This window comes from Eutrigla gurnardus (assembly GCF_963514095.1).
Source record: "Eutrigla gurnardus genome assembly, chromosome: 1".
Lineage (NCBI taxonomy): Eukaryota > Metazoa > Chordata > Actinopteri > Perciformes > Triglidae > Eutrigla > Eutrigla gurnardus.
The window spans coordinates 19,084,207-19,111,989 of NC_139915.1; the positions used below are offsets into that span (position 1 = coordinate 19,084,207).

General features: G+C 45.0%; 1 protein-coding gene across 3 annotated transcripts in view; it reads right to left on the reverse strand.

The window, feature by feature from the left end:
* cemip (cell migration inducing hyaluronidase 1) overlaps positions 1-24,286 on the reverse strand; it is a 264,056-nt gene extending 239,770 nt beyond the window's left edge. Inside the window, exon 1 of one of the 3 annotated variants that reach the window (XM_084006631.1) lies at positions 24,170-24,286. The gene's annotated coding sequence lies outside the window, so the exon portion shown is untranslated. Of the gene's footprint in view, positions 1-23,923; positions 24,035-24,165 lie in introns of those variants that run through there. The other 2 variants (XM_084006632.1, XM_084006633.1) reach the window with 2 other exon arrangements.
* Positions 24,287-27,783: the final 3,497 nt, after the last annotated feature.

Below are 27,783 nucleotides of genomic sequence, written 5' to 3' on the forward strand. Positions count from 1 at the left end.
ACTTCATGGCCCCCCCTCTATGTTAGTCTGGTAAGCCCGACTCACTGATCCTGTCCCCAACAACTCAGTTTAACTGTGCTGTGTATTGATGCCTCCATGGCACTCACCACGGTGCTGAAGAAGCAGATCTATAATGTTGCTGTTATCGTTACTGATCTTCGGCACAAGTAGTTGACTGGTATATGTAATTCTAATTAAAACTGCAAGCAGTGTTGTGACGGGCACTCGCTCATATGCGGTCGTGGAGTGCCTGCGGTCACATGGCAGTGTCGTGGCAGCCTACCCCTGCTGGGCCGCCTCTTGTGGCGCAAGTTTAGACACGAGCGATCGACATTCAAAGCCATCTATCTCTCACGTGCGGTTGTGGAGTGCCTGCGTTCACACGGCAGTGTCGCGGCCGCCTACCTGTGCTGCGGCCACCTCCTCGTAGCGCAAGTTTAGACACAAGCATTCAAGTTTAGACACAACATTCAAAGCCATCTATCTCCCTGACAGCTGTCTGAGGTGCATGTGAAGTGTGGAGCAGATGAGACAATGAATAAAATCATTAGTAGGTGTGGAAAGTTTCATGACTGTTGATCTGGTGTGATCTAAAGTGAAACTACATTTCAGTCACAGAGCTCACACACGTCAGTGCCTTCCTGACATCTCTCCTCCTCCCCTGAGTGTAACGTCTCCCCCTCTGTGTCTTATTTGCAGGCTGAAATGAGAGGAATTTGTAAAAAAAAATAATCAGGTGCAGCTTTTACTTGGAAAAAGTCACAAAATCAGTGACATTTCCTGTCGCCAGTAGGTGGCGCTCTGACTGTGAGTCAATATTACAGTGCAGACCTGTTCATGGTGGGACTCTTATCAAGTATGGAAACTTTGGGGCTGATAAGAGAAGAAACACTGAAGTTATAATAGTTTTGATGTTTATGGCGAAGGTTCCACTGACAGCTGTCAGAGGTGCATGTGAAGTTTGGAGCAGATCAGACAATGTATAAAGTCATTAGCATGTGTGGAAAGTTTAATGACTGTTAATCTGGTGTTAAAACAGTGACAGAGGTCACATCTCCTCCATGCCTTCCTGACATCTCGAGTCCCCTTAGTGTTTCTCCTTCCCCTCCCCCACTATTTACAGTCACAGAGCTGATACGCAGGTGGTTAAAAACTTTTTTTTTTTGCCCACTTCGTGTTGACCTTAGGCGGTGGGTCCAAGAGGCTTTTTTGTACATCTCCACATGGTCTATCAAGGAAAAAATATGTTGTGTGTGTATGCCCAACCTAGAGGGGGGGCTGTTACTCAGAAGGAGGAATTAGTCAAAAAATAATAATCAGGTGCGGCTTTTACTTGGAAAAAGTCACAAAATCAGTCACATTTCATGTCGCCATTAGGTGGCGCTCTGACTGTGAGTCAATATTGCAGTGCAGACGCATTCAGGACAGGACTCTTATCAAGTCGGAATTTTTTGGAGCAGATCGGAGAAGAAACGCTGAAGTTATAACAGCTTTAATGCCTTTGGCGAAGGTTCAAAATAGTAGCGCAGTCATGGCGTCGCCTTGGCCACGCCCCTTAATATTATGGACAACTTTTTGTCCTTAAGGCCTTTCCAACCATATATCCAATTTTGGTATCAATCGGATCAACGGTACAGTCCAACATAGATCAAGTACAACCCCTGTGAATGGCCAAAAACGTCAAAAAATGGCAAAAAATGGCTCTCCTCCTCAGCTGCTGAATATTCATCCACTCCATCATCTTGTGACTCGACTACTGCGACAGCATCCTAAACACGACATCCACAAAAATCCTCAACAAAATACAATATATCCAAAACTCAGCTCCTGCAACAGAAGTCAAATGATGTCAGCCCATCCCAAAAACCTGCACTTGATCGCATTCAGCAAAGAATCCCATTCAAAATATACAACGCTCTCCACAGGCTCTTACCTTTCTGACCTGCACCAACCTACTCCCACCTAGAACCTCGGATGTACCTGGAACCTTGGATCCACCCACGCCAACTTCTGGGCTCCAACTGCATCATTCTAAATGGATGTTCATTCTAAAAGTGTAAAGGTGTCTTCTGCAGAGATGTAATCTATCATTTATGCTGTGTTTCATCCCTATTTCCTCTGACCCAGTAGCCTCTATACTAATGCTTACACCCCTACACACCTCTCCCACATGTTACCTCTATAATGACTGGGCGGATTCAAATAGACTTGTAGTTGCAGAGGTACACTCAGAGATATATATCTTGGGCCCTAGTACACTCCAAAAACACTACATTACATTTCCTGAAATGAAACTGGGCAGCTTGGATCCTGTTATGAGTTTGCAGTCTCCATACTGGCTGGAGAATAAACGATATCTCAATTTATCTACAAAGTCAATGCAAAGACGAAAACTTTGCCTCATTCACGTTTTTGCACAAGATGAAATAATTCAACTCGAGTGAGGAATTTAGATGATGCTGTGTCACGAAAGCCAATATGTGTTAAGATTGTCCACCTGTCATCCTGATGTTGCTGAATGGAGGGGGACAAATGTATATCCATCTGCAGTCCCCCAGAAGTCTACGATAGAAGCTCACATTAGTCCAGACACCAGATCAGACTATGTGGAGAAACCAGAGACTGTCTGTGATCCCCCAGAGGTCTACGATAGTAGCTCACATTAGTCCAGAGACCAGACCAGACTATGTGGAGAAACCAGAGACTGTCTGTGATCCCCCAGAGGTCTAGATAGTAGCTCACATTAGTCCAGGGACCAGACCAGACTATGTGGGGAAACCAGAGACTGTCTGTGATCCAAACAAAAAGGTCTCTGCTGTATTTATGTCTCAATGACCTTATTTGCAGTGTTGATGGAGCAGCTACAATGTTAGCATAGCCTAGCACCATCAACCAGACCCCATTCAGATAACAAGCATTTTATAAAAACATGACTTCAGACTTTTTACTGATCACCATCATTATGGAGTTAATTCAGCATCCTTTTCATCTGGTTATTGATATTAAATCACAGCTAAATAGTTTATTCTGGGTTCCTCCAGCTGTAGTAAACCAGCCGATGTCGGTCTTACTAGATCCAGTGAATCCAGCTTGGTGAAATCCACCGAGCACCTCTGGATGATGTCATGAACTCAGACAGGATGGTGTTTTTGTTTCCTAGCTTATCTGGTGGGACTTCAACATGTACAAAGCAGCAACAGTGGTGATTTCAGCCGTGATGGAGGAAACCTGGTTGGTGTCTATGTAAAGGGAAGCCCCGCCTCCTCGCTAGTGATGGCAGTCAAACTTGAGTAATGGGAGGTGAAATGTTGCCTTGTGTTTGGTGTGAACGCAGCATTAAACCAGTGGGATGCTCCTTTAGAACAAAAACAAACAGAAAAATCAGTTTAGCTGCTGCTGTGGGTGTGAAAAATAAAATACTAATATATTTACCATGGCCACAAATTCTATTTTAATATCAATAAAAAAAAAAAGTATTGAAATAGATATTAGTGTACAGAAGTTGACATTGCAGCAGCAGCAGCCAAGAGAAATGAGTGACAGCCAGCAGAACGATGAAGGATGAAATCCATCAACAGTTGAGTCATGTTTTATTCAACACAGTACGAAGGGCACAACGCAGCGTTGCTCCCTTTATGTTAATGAAATAATATTAATATAGTTTGCCTCATAGCCTGTGTGATATGAGACATACTATACTGTGTCCTGTATGTGTGTACGTTGTGATGAGAAAGTGACAAAGTTGCTTCTCTGTATGCTGAAAACCTGAGTGTGAGACACAGACAGGTCTGAGACAGAGACAGGTCTGAGACATAGACAAGTCTGAGACTCTATGCTTGTCCCATGCTTGTCTTCACTTCATACTTATAGATAGAAACAATACAAGATAACTTCTGAGCTACAGCTGATATCAAACTGGTCTCATGAACACATTCACACTTACATTCATGTGGAGCTGAAAGGTCACTTCAAGAGTCTGTCTTCTGTACGGTGATGTATCTCAGTGAAACAGGATAAACAGTTGACTTGATTTGTAAAGGATGAACTCACAACCTTCTGTGGCTCTGTGCTGCTCTAAACATCTGATTGGTTGGTGGATGGATGCCATGATACTATTGTTTGCTACTAGCTGATGTAAACACGCGCCATGTTCTGTTTTGTTCTGTTGATAATAAAGTAAAGTTCCTTAAACTGTCATTCTCTCTGTTGGCAATTAGGGGGTGACTCCTCTGGTTGTATAAGGTCTATGAGAAAATGGTCCTACTTCTCTCTTGATGTATTATCTCAGTAAACAGTTAATGTTCTCAATCTCTAGTTTCAAGTCTTCTTCAATCCAGCATGATGTTCATTTAGTACATTATGGTCCATTTAGAGTCCAACAAACCAGAAAGCAGGGGATGCTTTAGGGGGCGGGGCTACCTGCGGATTGACAGGTCGCTACCATGCTACCAATGCAGTTAGCTACTTAGATGACTTTAACACTTGTTAAATACTTGTAAAGTTGACCTTGAATTATGAAGCTAACTTTGTTAGCAACTTCACACCAGAATCCAGATGGATCCAGATCCAGTAAGGGGGCATTGTTTGTCTGACTATCCCATCGCCCCTCCTCTGAATCCTGAATATATATCTATTCAACAGGGGGACAGAACAATGACTATTAATTGGAGGCTCATGCTGTTTTACTGAAATCCTGTGCTCTGCCTTTTTTTGGAACTAAAAAAATGTCTCTTAAAAGTCTGATGTTAGCTGAGTGATGACCCTTTAATTCTAAGTTTGTAAAGCAGTGTGGAGGTTGAAACTAGTTGGACATCCACTAAAGTTCAGCCATTATACTATCACACACACACACAGAGGGGTGTTGTTTTTGTTAACCCGAGCACTGTTCCCTGTATTAATATATGTACCGCAAATGTTCTGTCACAGGCAATCTCACTGCTCTCGTTTTCATCCTTATTATTCTCCTACTACATCACACACACACACACCTGATGAGAGGACCTGGATAACAAGACTTGCCTGTCCAAACACATATCTTGGCACATTAGGCTTGCAAGCAGGACTTCCAAGTATGGTGTGTGTGTGTGTGTGTGTGTGTGTGCCATCATCATTAATATGGGGTCAGTGCAGTGGTATCATGTTGAGATCTGCTGTTTCCATGCTCCTCTATCTCTGTCGACAGCTCCATGTCTGCTCTGATTCTGCTTACAAACTACTAATCACTGTTGAGACATTCTTGGCCTGTTGCATAAAGGCCCTGAAGCACGCGCACACACACATACACACACACACTTGAAGCAACAACACTCCAGCAGTGCTCCTTGTTGCTGTGCTCTGTGTGAATAAAGGAGAGGACATCCAGCTGTAAACAGGCTTCATGAATCCGAGGAATGTTCTGACTGGAAACTAAATTCAGATCACTTTAGGTGCTCGATAACTAACTGGCAGGAGAAGGAGGCTGTGACCTCCAGACAGACAGACTAATGATATTTCGGAACAAAATTTCTTGATCTACCAGATGGTTTTGAGAGGCCGGCACCGGCAACTCTTTTTTAGCTGGTGATTGGTTGAATCATTGGCCAATCAAACTCTTACCAAAGCGGGTCGGGAGAAAGGCTGAAACATCTTCTTGACAGAGAAGAACCTTCAGAAAGAACCTTTGTTCTCCCGTTCTAGCAGACCTGATGCTGTTGCAGTGCCTACGCTAGACCAACAGTGGTGCATGTACATGCTGCTAGCTCACACTCATCCGTCTTAAATTGCTGTTTTTTCATGTTTGTTATCGGAGCACCTCGATTATGTGACAGGATACTCTCGTCAACACCAAAGAAGGAACATTGCGGGTTGGATCAAGTACAGTGGACCTTCAGGGTGTTGCTTTCATTACTCCAAACTCAGAGCTCTTAATCAGCCTTTTTTGTGTGAAGAATCCAAAAGAACTAGCTGAGGAGGTCGGAGTACGGTTGGCAAAGTCCACGCTGCAGTTCTTTTAACATGTTCACTGCAAACACAACACGCTCTGGGTTCACTTTGCTCTTTTATAAAACACTTTGATATTGTATTTCAGCCCTCTAGGCTTTCCATAGGGACTGTTTTTGGCAAATAATAACAAGCAATAATATTTTTGGGCCTGTTCCAGAAAGCAGGCTATACCAACTCTGAACCTAACCCTGAACTCTGAGTTGACCAACTCTGAGATGGGCAACTCTGAGTTTTCGGTTCCAGAAAAGCAGTTCTGAATTAGTTCAGTAAACTCTGAGTTACGCGCGTGCCTGCCGACTCTACAAAGCCATCATCAATGGAGCTCCAATACTACGATTCACCATGGCAACCTGGAAGGAGTTATTAGATATTACTGAGTGTTTATGTAGAAAACAAGCTCGTTAGAAAGCAGAGCAACGTAACTGCATCAAAGTAGAGACAGTTGGCGTGGCAGACATTTACGGCCCGACTTAATTCATATAACTGAAAGAAACTGTCGATTGATCTAAAGGTGAAGTCTTTATTTTCGGCTTCGCAGAGCGATACTGTGGTATAACGATTAGCAACGCTGCCTACGGTGCAGGCAACAAGGGTTCAACTCACCAAAAAGAAAGTGGCTTCAGTTGAAAATAAACATAAGCATAAGAATATTGCAGAAAAATGTAGACTAAAGCATATGATTTTAATCATTTCACATATTAAACAGTAAATATAAGGAACTATTTCAACACAGAAATGTCACAGAACACGGAAAAAACGGTAATTTCATTCTAAGTAATCAAAATCCTCTCCCGTCGTAAAGCTGTTAGAATCACTTTTATTTCCGTATCGATTAGGTTGACGAGGAAAGGACATTTTTTTCAGAGTTCGTTCAGATTCCGGAAAAAGGCGGAGACATGTAGGGAGAAACTTAGGGTATGTTGAAGCAAACCTGCCAGCGAGCAGGTTAGGTTCACAGAGTCAGTTACTATGGTAACTGACCTAAAGGTTGAGTTACCTCTCTTTCTCTGGAACGGAAAACTCAGAGTATCCCTCTTCTCAGGGTTAACAAACTCAGAGTTTCAGGAAAACCCACTTTCTGGAACGGGCCCCAGGTCTGTCTATGTGAAGGGTAATGCTTTTTTTCTCCACCAGCAGACAGCAAAGAAGAACTGCCACGGTCTGAGCCAATCAGAGGCAGTTGGGGCAACCTTTGTCTCTGATTGACTCTGATCTTCTTCGCTGAATGTTGGTTGAAAAGAGTGTAGAAGCCTTAAAGGGATAGTTCGGAATTTTGGACATAAGACCTATTTTCCAAGTCAGCCGGTGTGTTCGAGACGACTGGAGACGTTTTCAAGAAATTTCATTCAGTTCTTCTAGTTGCCGAGTTCGCTTGTGCTATGGCTAGCGCAAGTCAATCGTTCTAGCTAGCATGGCATTAAAAACACTCATACCAACTCCACAGTGCACCCGAGGCAAATCAATTGTAACGGCAGACTATCGATGTACATATCTGTGTTGATAGAATAGAAGGGGGGGGGGGGTGTTAGTGGGTCATGCTAGTCGAGGTGAAGTCTGAACAGGTGAGTCTTGAGCCTTTTTCGGAAAATGGCAAATGACTCAGCTGTCCTGACATTAGTCGGGAGTTCGTTCCACCACTGAGGCGCCAGAACAGAGAAGAGTCTGGACTTTGCTGAGCGACATTTGTTTGATTTCAGCGATGGTGGTACCAGCCGGCCAGCTGAAGTAGAGGAGCAAAGTGCTCGCTTCGGGGCATGAGGTTTGACCAGTGTTTGAAGGTAGATGGGTGCCGTTCCATTGATGGCCCTGAAGGCCAGTGTCATCGTCTTGAATTGGATGCGTGCTGCAACAGGGAGCCAGTGGAGGTCACGGAGGAGGGGGGTCACATGGGAGAATTTGGGTAGATTGAAGATAAGGCGTGCTGCAGCATTCTGGATATGGTTTAATCGCAGAGGCCGGGAGTCCGGCCAGGGGAGAGTTGCAGTAGTCAAGGCGGGAGATGACCAGTGCTTGGACCAAGAGTTGCGTTGCATCCTTTGTGAGGAAGGTCCGAATCCTGCGGATGTTGTAGAGGGCAAATCTGCAGAATCGGGCCACAGCAGTGATGTTGGGGGTGCAGGATAGTTGGTCATCGAGGATTACACCCAGGTTCCTCGCAGTTGACGACGGCAATACTGTGATGCCCTCGACAGTGACCGACAGGTCCATGCGAGGGCAGTCTTTCCCTGGGATGAAGAGGAGTTCGGTTTTATTCAGGTTAAGCTTGAGGTGATGTGCAGTTGTCCAGACAGAGATGTCAGCCAGACAGTCCGAGATGCGAGTTGCAATGTGAGTGTCAGAGGACGGGGGAAAAGAGAGGAACAGCTGGGTGTCATCTGCGTAGCAATGGTAAGAGAATCCATGCGATGTGATAACAGAACCTAGTGATCTGGTGTATAGTGAGAACAGAAGCGGTCCTAATACTGAGCCTTGAGGGACACCCGTGTCTAGAGAACAGGGTTTGGACATAGAGCCATTCCATGTGACCTGAAAGGTGCAATTTGTCAGGTATGATGTAAACCAGGCGAGAGCAGAGTCAGTTATGCCAAGTTCAGCCAGAGTGGAGAGGAGGATTTGGTGATTGACTGTGTCGAACGCAGCAGATAGGTCGAGGAGAACGAGAACGGAGGAGTGGGACGAGGCTCTGGCGTCTCGCAGGGACTCGGTCACTGTGAGGAGGGCCGTCTCAGTGGAGTGAGCAGTCCTGAATCCTGATTGATTAGGGTCTAGGAGGTTGTTCAGCGAGAGATAGGATGACAGTTGGTTGTAGTAGGCGGCACGTTCCAAGGTTTTAGAGAGGAATGAAAGAAGAGATACAGGTCTGTAGCTTTGGATGTCAGTAGCGTCTAGGGTGGGTTTTTTAAGGAGAGGCTTCACGGTAGCTGTCTTAAAATCCACTGGAATGAAACCTGAGGTGAGGGAGGAGTTGATCAGGGTGGTGAGGAATGGCAAGATGTCGTGTGAGATGTCTTGGAGAAGAGAGGAGGGGATCGGGTCGAGGGAGCAGCTGGTGGCACGGTTAGATGTAACAAGTGCGTGAACATCTTCAGAGGTGAGAGGGGTAAAGCTGGTAAGACCATCCGAGTTGAGGGTTGGGGGAGATGTCTTCTGGGAGGGAATAGGCGTAAATGAGGAGCTGATGTAATTTACTTTCTTGGTAAAGTAAGTAGCAAAGTCATCGGCAGTAAGGAAGGAAGGGGGGGAGGGGTAGGAGGGGTGAGGAGGGAGGAGAACACGGAGAAGAGTTTCCTGGGGTTGGAGGCAGAAGAGTTGATCTTTGCCAGGTAGAAGGCAGATTTAGCTGCCGAAACAGTTGAGGTGAAGTCAGAGAGGAGGCGGTGGTAGTGAGTAAGGTCCTCGTGCTGGCCCGATTTCTTCCATTTTCTCTCTGACGCTCGCAACAATGATCTGTTGGTTCGCAGAGGTTCAGACAGCCAGGGAGGGGGGGGGGGGAGATGATCGCGCAGGTCGTGAGATAGGGGGACAGAGAGTGTCCAAAGAAGAGGAGAGTGAGGACATCAGGATGGAGGAGGCTTCCTCAGTAGATATTAAGGAGAACTGTTCTGAGGATGGTAGCGAGGAGATAACAGTTGAGGAGAGAGCGGAGGGAGTGAGGGATTTCAGGTTGCGGCGGCTGGTGACCATTCGAGGCGTAGAGGGGAGGGATGTGGTGGGCTCCATGGGGAGGGAGAAAGTCACAAAGTGGTGGTCGGACACGGTGAGCGGGGTAACAGAGTGCCGAGATGCCACAGGATCTTGTGAAGACAAGGTCAAGTTGGTTCCCGGCGCGGTGAGTTGGTGGAGAGGGGGAGAGTGTAAGGTCAAATGCGGAAAAGAAGTCGATGAATTCAGATGAGTGCAGCTTTCCCGAGTGGATGTTGAAGTCACCGAGGACGACGAGTGGTGTGCCATCATCAGGGGAGCAGCTCAGGAGGGCATCCATCTCACCCAAAAAGTCACCGAGAGGACCGGGTGGGCGATAGATCACTACGATGTTGAGTTTGAAAGGAAGGGTGACAGAGACGGCGTGGAATTCAAGTGTAGATCGGGGTAGGTGGTCCAGAGGAAGGATCTGGTAGGACCATCTCGGTGAGATGAGGAGCCCAGTTCCTCCTCCTCGCCCTGTTCGTCTTGGGGAGTGTGAAAACGAGTAGGCAGTTGAAAGGGCAGCTGGAGTGGCAGTGTTTTCTGGGGTGATCCAGGTCTCTGTGAGGGCCAGGAAGTGGAGAGACTGCAGGGACGCATAGGCTGAGATGGTGTCCGCCTTCTTGACTGCAGACTGGCAGTTCCATAGCCCCCCTAGTACTTCAAGGTCCTTACCGGTGGAGAATGGTGGGTAGCAGAGATTGGATGGGTTACAGCCTCGAGTGAAGGGTCTCCGGTGAAATCTTCTCCAGTGTGATGTCCTGACTGGGATAAGACACATGGCTGCGAGGGGGGGTAAGATGTTATGCCTACCTCGGTGGACTCCCGCAGATAGACTCCCTTGTCTTTGTTCAGCTGTCTTCGTTCAGATGGCCAGACGCTGCAGCTGACGCTGTAGTGACAGCCTTTTTAGTGCGCAGTTTACCGTAAGTACTGTGTGTGACCCCTCCCTCTAATCAAGTCTATTCACTATACCTGAGGTGGCTCAAACTTAGTTGATTACTCACTTAGCATAGGCAGTTTCACGACGATTTCAACAACAAGCTATCAGCACAAGACTAAATGTTGCAACTAGCTTTACTCACACAATGCCTGAACCCAAATCTACAATTAGTTTCTGACTTACCAACAACAGACAAAGCAGCTTCCTTCCTTGCTCCAGACTTGCGCTAGCCATAGCACAAGCAAATTTGGCAACTAGAAGAACTAAATGAAATTTCTTGAAAACGTCTCCAGACATCTCAAACACACCGGCTGACTTGGAAAATAGGTCTTATGTCCAAAATTCCGAACTATCCCTTTAATATACTATGTTAGAAACTGTAGTTATCCTGCTCCTCCTCGAGGGACACAAATAAGGAGCTGAATGAACTGTAGACGTTTCATCGTAAAGAAGGGTGCTGTTCCCCTAACACGACCCCTCCCAGCACAGACACGACATCATCAGCAGAGTTAACCGCTTCACCACCTGTCTCTCCTCGCATCGTAAGTAGCCTGTCCGGTCTCATCGGACTCTGAGCCGGTGTCTTGAACCAGGCAGTCTGGATGGTCCTAGTTTTAAGATCAGGTGTGTGATCGGTCTCCAGTTCACTGCGGGCAGCCGACATTATGTATTTACTGAAAAGAGTAAGAGCAGAGCCTGGCTGGGAACGCTGCTTTTATTGTCGCAGCCTCGTGGTTCAGAATCGAAATGTTAAACGAAACAACTGGTACCAGGACTCTAAAGATGTGCTCGTTATCAAGCAACTAAAGCTTGTCACAGGTTTGAAAATCGTTCGAATCAGGCTTGTTAGAGCAGGGAGAAACCTAAAACATGCAGGACAGGGGCTCTCCAGGACCGGAGTTGGGCACCCCTGACCTACAGGCTAGGTCGGCCTGCCACAGCTTCATGATGACCTCTGTGTGGGAGTAGCCTCTTCCCAGCCAGGTTTTTACCCTGGAAGCCTGGGTTGAAGGTGGCTCACGGATCCGACCGTGAGCTTTACAGCAGCCCCCGACTTGACCCCAGCGCATCCTTAGTACTAGCTTAACCCGGGGCTCTCAGCACGCTGGCCGTCCGGGCAGAGTGGGAGAGGCCTGACCCCAACCCGTCTCGTCAACCTGCTTTGTGGGTGTTTCATATACAACCAGAGTTTATGAATCCATTTTTTTAAGATAGCACTAAATAGTTAATCGATCTAGACACTTAATATAGTTCTCAAAGGGCCTCAAACTGATGCATTTAACAGTAAAATGTTTGAAATTCCTGTATTTTTTCATACTGCAAGTTATATTGCAGAGAAAAATATTGCAATGTCAGTTTTGTTCCAATATCGTGCAGCACTACACGCACGCCTGCTCTTAAATTAGAGAAATAAAAATACACCAGATCTAATCATCGTCGTCAACTGTACGTCACAAAAGAAAATTAAATAGCACAACCTGCAGGTCTTCGCCATAATCATTTAACTGCCTGAAAATAAAACATTTTTCTTACTTCTCTTCTGTTCTGCAGCACAAACTGTGTATCAGCTTTTGCCTCTACAGCAATGTGCTGACAAGATGTAAACTATTTATATCTGTCAGAGGCCTTTTCTTTGTCTACAAACGGTGGTAAACTCAATTCCTGCAAATCAAAAAGTGGGTAAACAAGACTTCCCATAGACGCGTGCTCCACTACATCCTCTTCTCAGCGCGCTGCAGCTGCGGCACATACACATGCACATGCAGGGCAGGTGGACGTGGATATCTGTGTGTCTGGATCACATCAAGCCACAAAAACACACCAAGCATGAGCAGTTGTGTGTTGTGGAGTCAGGGCAGAGCCTGGAATCAATTAACACCCAGTTATCCATGTTAGCCGCTCGTTGCTGTTTTATTTCTTTAATTAACAGCGGCAACAGTCCAAGTCATGCAAAATCTTCTACAGGCAAGAAAACTACTGCTACAAACAATTTCACAGTCCATTAACGAGTTGATGGATGGGTACAAAAAAACATACTTGATGCCGTCCGGGCAAAGTCATCCAGGAATATAGTCATTATTGTCCAATCAGAGAGCAGCCTGCAGCCAGAGGGGAGAGACATGTTGCTCATACAGTGGAGGCTGATGGTTTCTTCAACTGTAAACTGTGGCCTTTGGCTGGTGGCCCAGTCATCCACGGTGGCAGCTCTCGACCACCACTTTTCTCTGACTGCGTGTGTGGAAAGTCCAGCCCACGCTGGAAAGAGTTCTGTTCCTCACTTTAGAAAGAGAAGACTTTCAAAATTACAGCAGTCTAAAGGTGTAGGGTTGTGTATGTTAGAACGTGTTTTTTACAATAATATGCACACTCATGTTACACTATTATTCTGACAATATTCCTTATTGATATGTGTCATGGAAACATATTCCGTTTGGATATTCTGAATTAGTTCTTATTCTGAATGGATCATTTTCATATTAACACGTGTGATATGTTGATATATTTCAGGTATTTCAGCGTTCTGTGGACATGTATACAGCACATTCACTATATGAGTTATGAGACATGTCCTCTCTCCTGTTCACCTCCAGCTGTGTGTTGGACACAAACCAACTAGACAACAGTTAGTACAGCTGGAGTGGAGATGCATGACAAGAAGAGAACGAGAAACATGCCTTCTTTTAATCATTATGAAGGGCTTAGATATCAACAGCTTTTTTAAATAAACATTTTGATGCAAACTACATGCGAAAAGCAGCTCCTGCCGTTCCACTTTTCCTTGTTCTGACGAGCTAAACGACATGTTACAGCATCAACCCACCACAACACAATGAGATTTGCTTTGACATGGGATTCACTGGCCACAGTGATGAGGGGGCGAGCTCAGATGATGTTGGTAAGAATATGAACAAAGACAACTATGTTATATATATATACTCCTCAAAAAAATTATTATTCCTCCCCTTTATAATAATACCAATTGGTATTGAATTTTATATCATTGAAAAGCCTGAGGTCTGCACGGTGGTGTAGTGGGTAGCACTGTCGCCTCACAGCAAGAGGGTCCCGGGTTTGATTCCTGGTTCGAGGTCGGGTTCCTTCTGTGTGGAGTTTGCATGTTCTCCCCATGTGAGCGTGGGTTCTCTCTGGAATGTGAGCATGAATGGTTGTTTCTCTCTATATGTTGGCTCTGCAATAGACTGGCGACCTGTCCAGGGTGTACCCTGCATTTGCCCAATGACAGCTGGGATTGGCTCAAGCCCCCCGCGACCCTGAATACAGGATAAGTGGTAGACAATGGATGGATGGAAAGCCTGATTAATCACCTTTACACTGAGGTAGAACTTGTAAGGATCATGCATTCATGGAATGAGCAACACAGCTAATAGTGTGGGTATTGGCCCAAAAAAATGTGCCAAAATGTTGCTAATTTTGAGCTTCAAGTGCTGGCAGGTGTATCACAGGTGTGTGTTATTTGGTGTCAGCCCTGGTACCATTTCCAAACTTAGGACCGAGGTCTGTGAGACTGGTGAAGTCAACGACAGATCACGAAGTGGCCGTCCCAGGAAAACAACACCCCAAGAAGACCGGTTCCTCACCCTTGCTTCACTGAGGAACCGTAGGCTTTCTTCAGAGATTTACAGGCAAAGGGGAACCAGTATTATTAAAGGGGAGGAATAATCGCCCAAAATAATGTTTCCAAACTGTTTTTGAGGAGTTTATACACTCAGCATCAATGAAAACTTAACACTGGTATTTTTTTTATGTGTGGTCGGATCCTTTTGATGTAGGTACTTGAACTTTTATATTCGGTTAGTATGGATATTTTACTGATGAGTTTTGAAAGAAAGCAACAAAAAGTACACTATTTCATAATTTTATTGACATTTAACAATGACATGCCCAATTTCCAAATTCCTGAAATTTCAATATCTCGTGTTACCGCCATTAGCATCAAGACAGGCCACACAACGTCTACGCATTGACCGTATAAGACGTCCAACATTGTCCTGGGGTATGTTTGCCCATTCCTGGTGCAACGCAGCCACCAGTTCCTGGCGATTCCTGGGTGGAGGCACACGTCGAGAGACACGTCGTCCCAGCTGGTCCCAGAGGTGCTCAATGGGTGAGAGATCCGGCGAGTATGGTGGCCAGTCCAGCACATCGATGTTCTGTTGCTCAAGATACGCTGTGGTGACACGTGCAGCATGCGGGCGGGCGTTATCCTGCTGCAGAATGCTGATCTCAGGATGATTCCTGATGAACGGCACACACGTTGTCTCCAGCACCTCGTCAATGTAACGTCTGGCAGTGAGGTTGCCATTAATGATGACCAGTGGGGTTTTATGGTTGGCAGAGATGCCAGCCCACACCATAACACCCACACCACCCCATCAATCGCGCTGACGCACGCAGCACTGTGCATACCTCTCCCCAGGGCGGCGCCACACCCGCTGACGTCCGTCGCTCCTGTACTGACAGAATCTGGACTCATCAGAGAAGAGGACTCCACGCCAGTGTGCCTGAGTCCAGGGTAGGTGGCGCGGAGCCCATTCCACACAATTCTGGCGACGTTCATTGGTCAAGACAGGTCCAATATTGGGTCTTCTGGCCGCTAAGTTGGCAGAATGCAGGCGCCGACGTACAGTACTGGTACTGATGCGTGGTTGGTGCTAGGCCTGCACGATATGAGGAAAATCTGCGATGTGCGATACCATTGTTCAATATTGCGTTGAGATATGACTTGCGATAAATAAACAAATATTGAAGTGTGCATATTAGCTATACAGTTCCTGTCTTTCTGCTATAATAGGTACACTCAGTGTTTCCCCTAGAATTTTTTTCAGGCCCGGTGGTACCCGCCGAAAAAACCCTATACAGACAGCGTGGGATGGTGTATTGGTGCAGTTGGATTAAGTCAGGTGGCACAGCAAGCAGTCTGCAATTCTGCAATTATTATATTTGCATTCAACATTTTTGTTCAACCAGAGTGTATTCAAGGTTTTCAAGGATTCAAGGAGAGAGTGACTTATTAAGGTGCCAGTTGATGGAAATTATCCAAAATTAGGGGCTGGAATAATATGTCTGGAAAATGAGGAGCATCACATTAATAGCTACAGATACTGTAAAACACTACAACGACATGAGTGCATATATTGTCTTATTTTATCAAGTCAAATATAAGTTATAGGTTTACTCAACAGCCTGGTAGTTCATAGAAATTCAGGTAGAAATAGGTTAACTCAGAGTTCCACAGCTTATCAAAAACAATCCTTATTTTATTAACATAGGCTGCCTAAGGGCGCGATCAGTAGCGTGCCTCGGCACGATTGCCCCACGGGGTCCCCCGCGGCTTTGCATTCACACTGCTCCAGCCCAAACGGGCTTTGGCCCGTTAGCCCGGTTGTACAAACGTCATCACGTCCTAATACTACACACGCATGGCTTGATGTTGTTTTTAAGGAGCGCCGTCTCTGCATATATTTATATTAAACACTCGACCTGCATCAGCGAATGTGCGCACGAGCGGATCTGTGCGAGCAGGCAGCGCGAGGAAAGCGGATTTTGGACGGAGAAACACAGCGGCATTTTTCTTATAAATGCACCGGTCCGGTTCCGGTACCGGTCCGGTACCGGTCCGGTACCGGTCCGGTTCCGCTCACACCACGAGTCTAAAGAGTGCAACAGCTTGTCAAAATACAGTGTCAACTCTCTGTTTTCAAAGTAGAAAGCGACATCGTGGTGGTTTAACGAGGCGGAACGGCATCAGAACAACATCAAGCGTGTAAAGTACACGAAAAACGTAGCGGGAGCGCGCGGCGAGGATTGTTGCGGCCGCGCATCTTGCGGAGCAAGTCTACTGTGCTGCGCGGAGGCGCTCCTAATGTAAATGATTATTGATTTATGAATTAATTGATAGGTAGCTTATTTTTGGAGTATTGATTTATTTTTTTTGGCCTGGCGGCAGGCCTGTACAATGGTAGGGGAAACACTGGTTGTGTTGCAGGTGGTGATGGAGGTTTGTTGTGTTTCCTCTGGAAGTTGCCACAGTTACACAGTACCTGTGTTTGTAACACGTCGTCGCTACGGAATCCAAAATAACTCCAAATTGCAGAAGTGCAGTTCTTTTTCACCACAAGGTCTTCGTCAACCACATTTTCCTCGCTATTCTCTCCTTTCTCCGCCATCGTGTTACATAGCCTCGCAGTCGCCACAAAATTAACACCAATTAATTTGAGGGTGGCTCTGGAACACATAGGACCCGGGGGAACATAGGACCCGGGGACGCTGCCGGCGCCGACGGCTAGCTGTTGCTTCATCTGATTGGCCAAATGGTGTGAATGCATGGCGCATGTAAATAAAATGATTTTTATTCATCGCGTTTCAGGCATCTTTTGCGATGTGTTAACCGCGCATGTTCATATCGCGATGACGATGAAAATACGATTTATCGGTCAGCCCTAGTTGGTGCCTGCCTGGAGTCTCTGCAGCCGTCTAGGCAGCTGTCTGGAACCTGTCCCGCAGGTGCTGCATCACAATGTAACGGTCGTCGGCCTCAGTCGTCACTCTTTCGCGTCCAGGACGTGCTCTATCCCTCGCAGACTGGGTTTCGTTGAACCGGCGTCTCAAGTTCATTATTTCGGGTGGAGAACAACCCATTCTATGGGCCACCTGTCGAATCGACAGTCCACCCTCCAACAGACCCAAAGCTCGATGTCGGTCGTTCTCTGATAGGCGAGGCATAATGGCATCCAGGACAATGAAAAGTCATTTTTTCAACATGGCTTTTTATAGAGAACAAGAACCAATCCCAAAAACTCACAGGATTGGCAGCAAACACAACGAGCACAACGACATTGCTCTAATTACAAAGCAAGTGCAGTCAGGTGTGACCGTAGGTCAATGGCAAAACAACCACCCAGATTTCACTTGTTTGGCTCATTACTACTCAAGTATGAGTAGTAAATACAAATACTAAACTCTGAGTTAAAACTAGAGTGGTATTGTAAGTGTTAAGTTTTCATTGATGCTGAATGTATATATTATCCTTTATGCAAGGAGACCGTATGAAATGCACCTTATTTAAGATTATTTGATTATTTTTCACTTAAAATTAAGATTCGTCTGATCCATCCATCTATTGTCTACCGCTTGTCCTGTATTCAGGGTCGCGGGGGTGCTGGAGTCGATCCCAGCAGTCATTGGGCGAAGGCAGGGTACACCCTGGACAGGATGCCAGTCCATCGCAGGCGTCTGATCCATGATGCAATAAAAATATTTTTTCTCCGAAAAAAAAAAAGTGATTCTTCTTTTAGTCATAGACTATATAAGAAGTGGACATAGCCATGGTGGCGTCACCACTTGGTTTGTGGACTACAGTTTTGAAGCATCGAGTTCTGCATTTTCGCCGTCACCATCTTGGAATTTTTGCAACCAGTGAAGGAAGTGATCGTATTTTGACTGTGGAGGAGTGAAGCTGCTAACAAAGTTAGCTTCATAATTCAAGGTAGGGCTGGGTGATATGGACCAAAAGTCATATCTCGATATTTTCAAGCAAAATGTCGATATAAGATAAATATTGATATTTGTTGACGGAATAACATAGATGGGGTTGCCGCGTTCCAACTCGTCATTCTACATTAAGCACCACTATGCATTAATTTCCAGCCTGCCTGCGTCCTTGTGCTCGTAACCGGCTGATTGCAAAATCAATCTTAAATTTGTAAAATGAAAAAGTTGAGCTGTGTTCTTGCGGCTGTTTATTTTTCATGTCACTGCCGCAACTGGGATGTGAGTGCGCGGGCGTGTTTGTGTGTTGTGGAGGGAAGCATCGGGGAAAGTTCGCTGACAGAGCCTGCTCTATAGTTGTGACTTCGGCAGACTCAGCGCTGAGCTCGGGGGGTCCAATGTGAGTCCGGCTGGAACCATGACTTGTTGCCTTCCACCAAGAACTCGTGTGTCCTGTTCCTGTTAAACGGCGTGGGGCCGCTCGCGCAAGTTGCTAATGGACATCATGTGTCTGCGTGGCTACTTTGAATGTGGTAGAAACAGTGGTTTAATAAAAGGCAAAATGCTGTATTTGATGTGCCGTCAGCCTGTCATGAGCCGCAAATCTTTTGGAGACGAACCACGACGTGTAACGGCCGCTCCGATGCATCGTGAAACATTTTTTTTACTGAGCAGACAGCAAGAGCAGGCGGCGAGTGCTCCACGGCGTCGCCGGACTCTACGCTGGAGGGGCTTTAAAAAAAAAAGTGACGCGAGTGGAAGGGCAGGGGCGGGGCAGCGGGAGAGAGAGAAAGAGTTGCGAAAAAGCAGGCAGCAGGCACGGCACGAAATTACTGTTATTTGGAACAAATGTGCAGTACTTTAAATGCAAATTATTTTATATCGATGTTGACGATAGCGTCACGTTCCATATCTCGTTTGAAAAAATATTGATATATTTAAAAAATCGATATATCGTCCAGCCCTAATTTAAGGTCAACTATACAGCTGAGTGTTTAAGTATCTTAGGAGCTAACTGCATCAGTAGTGTGGTAGCAACACTGTTGTAGTTACCTGTCAATCACAAGGTAGCCCCACCCTAAAGGATCCTGTTTTCTGGTCTATTTGAATAAATGGGCTGTAGATTTGGGACGATTTCTGGTTTCACCGGCCCGGTTCGGTGCACGGGGCTAAACCGGTTGAACCAGTATTTGTCCTTATCAACCAGACACGTTCTTGTCATGACTGTGGGTTTTGTCGTTTTGGTTTCTGGGGTTTTTGTAGTCATTCTGTCTTGTCTTGTCAGTTGTTTTTCTTGTCTTGTCCATGTCATGATTGTGGGTTTTCGTAGTGTTGGTTTCCTGATTTATTTGTAGTCCTGCTGTCTTGTACTTCCTGGTCCTTGTTGTTTCTGCTGTCTTGACTTCCCCACCCTCTCGTGTTGATTACCCTACCTGCCCTAATGTGTTTCACCTGTCCCTCGTCAGCTCCCTGCCTCCCTGTGTATTTAGTCAGTGTCTTCCCTTCACTCCTTGTCGGGTCGGGTATCCATCTTACGGCCCCTATTTGGCGCAGGGGCTACGTTAGGTTGTACGATGTTGTGGTCATGTGGACCATTGCTAGTGGGTAAGTTTGAGTTTAAGTTGGTTGCCATCTCAATTAAGAGTTTTTCCACTCCTGGTTGGATATTTAAATGTGTTAACCAGGCATCAACCGCCGGTTCTCAAAAGTGGAGCCACACTGAATTGCCTTAAAACATCCTCTGGGCTGAATGGTGGTGTAGTGGTTGGGGGTTCAGGTTCCTTCTGTGTGGAGTTTGCATGTTCTCCCCTTGTCAGGGTGGGTTCTCTCTGGGTTCTCCGGCTTTCTCCCCCAGACATGCAGGATGGGGACCTGTCTGTCTCTGCATGTCAGCCCTGTGATAGACTGGTTACCCATCTGTCTCTACATGTCAGCCCTGTGATAGACTGGTTACCTGTCTGTCTCTACATGTCAGCCCTGTGATAGACTGGTTACCTGTCCAGGTTGGACCCTCCCTTCGCCCAATGTCAGCTGGGATCGGCTCCAGCATATTATTTATTTATTTATTTTTATATATATATATATATATATATATATATATATATATATATATATATATATATATATATATATATATATATATTATTTAACATTATTTATATTCCACCCACCCCCATCCCACGTGACGTTACACAGTATCCCACCTTGCAAAGCATCCTTCAAGAGAATCCCCTGACCCGGGACCAGGACTGCGTCTAGGAGACTTCCAGAGAAAAACAGTAAAGCGTTCCACGTAGGGTTGGGCGATTTATCGATTTTAAAAAGAAATCGGATTCATTTGTTTTTTCCTTTAACTTCCTTTAAGTGTAAAAACCACGGTAGTTTACTGCTCTCTCAGCTCCCTTCCCCTCCGCTTCATTCCCCTCCCCCTCCCTCCACTAGTTCTCCGACAACATCAACATGGCAGTGTGTGCGGAAAACAGCAAGGATTTACTTCCTAAAAAAGGCTCCTTCACCTCTGTCCTATGGAAATGGTTCGAGTAGTTTTTTAAAAGTTTGTTAAAATCGAAAATCTGGTATAAAAAAAATTCTGGGATTTTATTTTAGGCCATATCACTAGGGTTGGGTATCGTTTGAATTTGAACGATTCTGATTCCGATTCAGATTCCTTGTTTCGATTCCGGTTCCAAACGATTCTCAATTCTGATTCTTTTAAGAGGCAGGGTAAATTTTTTTCAGGATATTTTAAATGAGCTAGCTAACCAACGGTCTTTCTGAATGAAATAGTCTGACCTTCTCCATCAATTTTATTCTATTAACTTTTACTTTTTATGAACTTTACTATAAATTTCTCACAGGGCTGTTTTCAACTACAATATAAATATATCTATGAACTTGAATATAGATATTATAAATTATGAATACATTTTCACAGGGGTACACTTTCCTCAAGAGAGCTTTATTTTTGAAAACCTCATGAAAACACATTTACACATGAGTGTATGATGCTGCAGGTACTTTAACATGTTACCGTGCTCCCACTGATGGGCTAACCTGGTGCAGAATAGCAAATAAACAATAAGAAACAACTTGTTAAACCTTCCTTTGGTTGAACTGACATCTTCCCCTTTGCCGCTAAGGTGAACTGAGTAGGCTCAGCACATCGCGGAGTCACCAGCCTGCAATCTCAGGTTGTAATTTGTCTATGAAAAAATATGTGGCTAATTTGTTAGCTACCTCAATGTTGGCACAAGACATATTTATTGTTTAACTTTCCGGATTCGGACAGCAGTGCAGTCCCTGCGGTGCCACGCTGGGGGTCAGAGCCGGACCCAGACCCGGAGCTAGAGGAAGACTCCATGAACTCGGAGGTGCTTTATCATGTTCGTCGTGCACCCTCCTATGCTCGAAATAATCTTGTCCAAAGTGTTGCATTTTGCTGAGATTTCGTTGTTTTTAGAAAAGTGAAGCCACACTTTGGACCACCGACGCACATTATCCATGCTCCACTTGCTCGGTTATGCAAACACTTCCGATGGACGCTTCTTCGTTGGTGTTCAGCGGCTTCTTCTTCTTCGGTCGGCGGACTGGGTATAGAAACTAGGAATCAAAATTTAAACTTTTGAATGATTCTGGGAGAATCGGAAAGCTAGTCCCGGTTCCAATCTATACTCTATTCTCGATACCCAACCCTACATATCGCCCAGCCCTAGTTCCACAATCTGCTCGACTGAGTCTGTGCAGCAGCTGAACTCAGATCAGCAGAGCAGCTGCAGATTCAGAAGTGATGCAAACCTTTAACAACATCTCTTAACCTCACACACACACACACACACACACACACACACACACACACACACACACACACACACACACACACACACACACACACACACACACACACACACGCTTTGCAAGTCAGCTGTAGATAAAAGTTAACACCACTACACCTCACATTGTGTCATTCTTACTGTAGCTCTAGCTCTCTCTCGCAAATCATTTCCTACACACCTTCATAGCCTCTGCTTCCATCATCATCATCATCATCATCATCACCACCACCACCACCATCACCCAGTGGGTTGACAACCTGTTTGTGCTGGACTTATTTTAGCCTGAAATCGTGTGCAATCCTCATTTTTTGTTACAGAGCAGGTCATTTAGCCACATATAGTAGAATGGCATCCTCCTCCTCCTCCTCATTATCATCACTCTCTCAGCATGCTGCTTGTTACATTTCTACCTTGCTCGCCATCACAATCATGCCATCCTCTCAGGAGGACTCTGAACATGATGAGGGAACACAGAACGCTCTGGGGCATCATAATTTCATCAGCACTTGATCCCCCACACTCTGCAGCCACACTGACTCACTGGCAGCTGCCTGAACCTGGATCAGCACATGTTAATGAGCAGGTCAGCTAGCAAGTCGCTGCAACAATCACAACGCCACAGTAAAGAGTAGAAGGCAGTTCATGATGTGGCATTCAGCAAATCCTTTTCAGATGTTTCAGATGGAACATCTGGCTCTAAAGCAATAATCCTGAATACAGATGATTTTTGGTATATGGTTACAGTTCCACACCACATTATATAAGAGAGAGCTGCAGCTTCACTGATTTTAAATTCAAGATGAAATCATGTCTAAAATCCACCAACGTGACGCATCTTAACGTTGTGAAATGTTGTGCTTTTTGTTGTCCTGCCATCGTGTTGTTGATTATGTGATCATATACCGTTTTATAATCGTGTTTTTGTACTTAATGTTGATTTTCTGAACATATCTAATTATTGTTTCAATCAAAGCCAATAAGTAAAATATTGATCTGAATTTTAACAGGCGCTGAATATTCTCAAATTCAGACCCATTTCAAAAAAGAAAAAAGCTCCAAGTTGCTCAAATTTAATAGATTTTTTTTATTATTATTATTATCTGAATTTGTCCAACAAGACAACATCGGTCATATTTTTAAATGTTACATTGAGAAGAGGTGAGTCAGGACTAATTAATTCACTTGTATCAAGTGACTTGTACTAAAAAATGCATACATCTCTTATTTGCTTCCATAGAATAGTGCCCAGGGAACACATACGCAAATGATCTCATAACTCTGGTACAGCTAAGAAGCTCTGATGAATTAAATATATAAACAATCTTTCAAAGTCAAAGTTGACTGTGTAAGTTAAAAAAAAAAACAAATGTCACAATTTCACCAATTATATTCCTGGCATTATGGTTAAGGCTATAAAACAGCATTTGACACAATTATGTAATAAAGGTTGAGAAACTGGAGAAGGAAAGCTGTAGTTATGAGCTGCTGGGAGACTTTCGTTTCCAGCTGGTGTTACCGCTGCTGCGTGATAAGCATCATCCCTGCAGATATGGAGGAGAAGAAGGTCCACTGACCTGCTGGAAGGAGACCGGAGAGCACGGTGCGCGCGTTTCCTCTGGAGGAGTCGGACAGTGTGCACCATTCATGGACTTGGAATTAGTGTGAATAGCTGAGTGAGCAGGCGATGTGTGTATGAATATACACACACACATACACACACACAGACGTAGTACACGTACACACATATGTGTATGTATAACTAAAGTATGTATTATTTAGTTATTTTCAAAGCAGCAGCATGAGGACCTGCTCTTATAACGTCTCCTGCAGCAGACTTCCAGGAGCTCGACTTAGTTGCGTTCAGTCGCTTCGGCTCCGTGTTGCCTCTGACCGGCAGACAGCCGGGATTCAAGCACCGGCTGTTGGACACACAGCGGCTCTATCAGCGTGCACTGGCCGGGACTCCACTTACCTTTGCCCCAAAAGTCGGCAAGACAGGCAGTGTGCGTTCAACAGTCCAGCCCGCACCCTCACGCTGACAGACGCGCGCGGTCCGAGCTTCCTTCCCGCGCGCACAAAACACGTTTACCGACACGGGTCCTTTCCTGCACACCTGTGGCTCAGTGGCTAAATTACGCCCCTAAGTAGCTACTCTGAATGCATCACACACACACACAGCCGAGCCGAGCCGAGCCCGTGGAGAGGGAGACCTACCGACCTGGAGCGTGTATTCCGTGTCTAGTCCCGGAGCCTGAGAGCCGCGCAGCCCGGAGCAGTGCAGTGATAGAGCGTTGCACTGACAATGTGTCGGCCGGTTTCGGAGCGCAGAGACACGGCTATTCCCGGTGTGAGGCGCACGGTGGAGCGCCGCCTCTTGTTACTCCAAACTGGAGGAAAAACACGCCCACTGGATGAGCGTGTGCGTGTGTGCGTGCGTGTGTGCGTGTGTGTGTGTGTGTTATTCCTTGATAACCAGTCTTCTATAGGGCGTAGCTACAAATAGGGTTGAAATAAAGATAAATAATGAATGAATAAGAAAATGAATAAATCAAGTAGAAAATGTAGAAATACAGGGAAAATACATACAAATAAAAATAAAGACAATGAAAAAATAAGTCTCTAAAAGGATTTTTTTTATCGATTGTTTAATTAATTGAATTTCAGCTGTTAACTGATTGCTTGATGGTGTCATCTATCAGTGCCTTCCAAAGCCATTAAAAGTCACTACTAAAAAATACTATGGTTTTCTCGATGAGTTCAAACCAGACACACAGGCTGCAAAAATCATATCACATTAGCCACCTGTAACCAATGGAATATGCTGATGGTGTTACGGTTAACGTGTAGTAGTAGGGGTAAAGAGGGTTGGACCCAAATGCAGACCACAATAAAGAAGAACACATTGAAAAAGAAACACTTACGATAAACCAAATCACTACTGGACACAGGGACATGAGTAAATCCACAGGAAACAGGGACGTGCAGCAGGCAGGGTAATGAACAACCATACACACACAATGAGACAGGGGAAACACTCAGGATGCGATGGAGTAGTCTTTTTCTCTTAGGTAGGTTCCTAACTGAAGAAGTGACCCGGAAGTAAACAAGTGGCCGCCATGATAAGAGCTGTTTGAATTCTCCACATTTGAAGGAAAGGAGCTCCAACGCTTCCTTTCAGATCTCCTTTAGCATAGGATACAATGGACCTTCCTTTACCACAGGAAAGGAGCTCACGCCGACCCACAATGCCTTGAGAGAGCAACAGTTCATGAAAACAATTACATTTTATTTATAGTGTCATATCACAACAGAAGTCATCTCAGGACACTTAACACATTGAGCAGGACTAGAATATGCTCATGATTTTCAGAGTCAACATCAAACGATATGCTTATTTGCATATTTAACAATTACTTTCATGCAGACATATAGTAAATATAATTGTGTTGATAAATGTGTGTGGACAGTGATAATAATTTAATGGTATTTTTATTTTTATTTCAATCATGTTACAAATGTTTGACAAAAACAAAACTAAAACCACAAATGAAATGTAAATACAGCAGACCCACGTCAATCAGGTTGCTGATCATCAGCAGTCATTATAATGACGTAGCTTAGTGAAACTCCGGTTGGATTCTCTGAGCACCGCCGTCGTCTTTTCCTAAATCCTGATGACATGTCCTTCCAACTTTCCTTAACCCTGTGAAGTTTTCTCCCGAGGTCAAGGAAAAGGCGTTAAGTATAGGAGTGAGGACCTAATTTTTTGACTATTCGACCGCAGCCACAGACTAAATACAAAGGGAGGCAGGGAGCTGACGAGGGACAGGGGAACCACATTAGGGCAGGTTTTTTTTTTAATTCCTTAAAATGTACCTTCATTTTCAAATTAAATAATGCTTTACCAACTTTCTTCGACAAGTCTGCAGATCAGATTGTTTGCATATTTGTCACACTTAAATGTTTCAGATCTTCAAACTCAATATAACAACGTGAGTGAACACAAAATACAGTTTTTATATGATTATTCCATTTATTGAAGGTAATTACTTATTCCAAACCTATATCACACATGTTTAAAAGTAATTAACCCCTAAACCTAATAGCTGGTTGCACCACCCTCGGCAGCCACAACTGCAATCAAACATTTGCAATAACTGGCAATGAGTCTTTTACATCACTGTGGAGGAATGTTGGCCCATTCCTACGTTTACATTTACATTTAGGTCAATTAGCAGATGCTTTTGTCCAAAGCGACTTACAATAAGTACATTTGTCAAAAGAGGGGTGACAGAAACGCCGTGGAATTCAAGTGCAGATCAGGGTAGGTGGTCCAGAGGAAGGACCTGGAGGTCCTACCAGGGTGAGATGAGGAGCCCAGTTCCTCCTCCTCGCCCTGTTCCTCTTTGGGAGTGTGAAAACGAGTAGGCAGTTGAAAGAGCAGCCGGAGTGGCAGTGTTTTCTGGGGTGATCCAGGTCTCCGTAAGGGCCAGGAAGTGGAGAGTGTGCAGGGAGGCATACGCTGAAATGGTGTCCGCCTTCTTGACTGCAGACTGGCAGTTCCATAGCCCCCCTAGTACTTCAAGTTCCTCTTTATAGAATAGTTTTAATGCAGCCACATTGGACAGTACTGCCCCTTTAAGGTCACACCACAGCATCTCAGTGGGACTTAAGTCCAGACTTTGACTAGGCCACTCCAAAGAGGTGGACTTGCTTGTGTGCTTTCAATCATTATCCTGCTGCAGAACCCAACTGCACTTGAGTTTTAGATTACAAACTGATGGGCAGACATTTTCCTTCAGAGTTTTCTGGTAGAGAGCAGAACTCATGGTTCCATCAATAATCACAAGTTGCCCAGGTCCTAAAGCAACAAAGACCATCACCCTAAAACCACCAAGTTTGGTCCAGGTCCTAAAGCAACAAAGCAGCCCAGACCATCACACTAAAACCACCATGTTTGGTCCAGGTCCTGACGCAGCAAAGCAGCCCAGACCATTACACTAAAACCACCATGTTTGACTGTTGCTATGATGTTCTTATTGTGGGAATGCTGTGTTAGATTTCCACCAGATTTAATGGAACCCATGCCTTCCAAAGTTCCATGTTCTAACTTTGACTCATCAGTCCATAGAATCTTATCTCAAAGGTTTTGGGGGTCATCAAAATGTTTTTTGGCAAATGTCAGACAAGCCTTAGTGTTCTTTATGGACAGCAATGGTTTTGTTCTCACAGCTCTCCCACGGCTGCCATCTTTGCCCATCTTTGTTATCATGAACACTGACCTTAACTGTCCTCAGTTAAGTGAGGCCTGCAGCCCTTTAGATGTTAGTCTGGGCTCTTTTTGGTCCTCCTGGATGAGTTGGCAATGTGGTCTTGGTGGAGTTTTGGGTGCAGATCGGTCCTGGGAAAGTTCACCACTGTTCCATGTTCTCTCCATTTGTTAATAATGGCTCTCACTGTCGTTTGCCGGAGTGCCAGAGCCTTCAAAATGTCTTTGTAACCCTTTCCAGACTGATAAATGCAATGATTATTTTCCTCATAATTTTGATCATGTGCTGCTTTGTGTTCAGATTATTTTTTTGTCTTATATTAGTATTAGTTTGATGATCTGAAACATGTGTCACAAATATGCAAAAACAGAAGAAATCAGGAAGGGAGCAAATACTTTTTCACAGCATTGTACCTACCTACCTATATACCTATCTACCTTCTTACCTACATGTCTTCCAACTACCTACCTTCTTACCTACATGTCTTCCAACTACCTACCAACGACGAGCCACGGCGTCACTGCGGTCAATACGGTCACTACGGTCACTGAGTTCTGTGTTA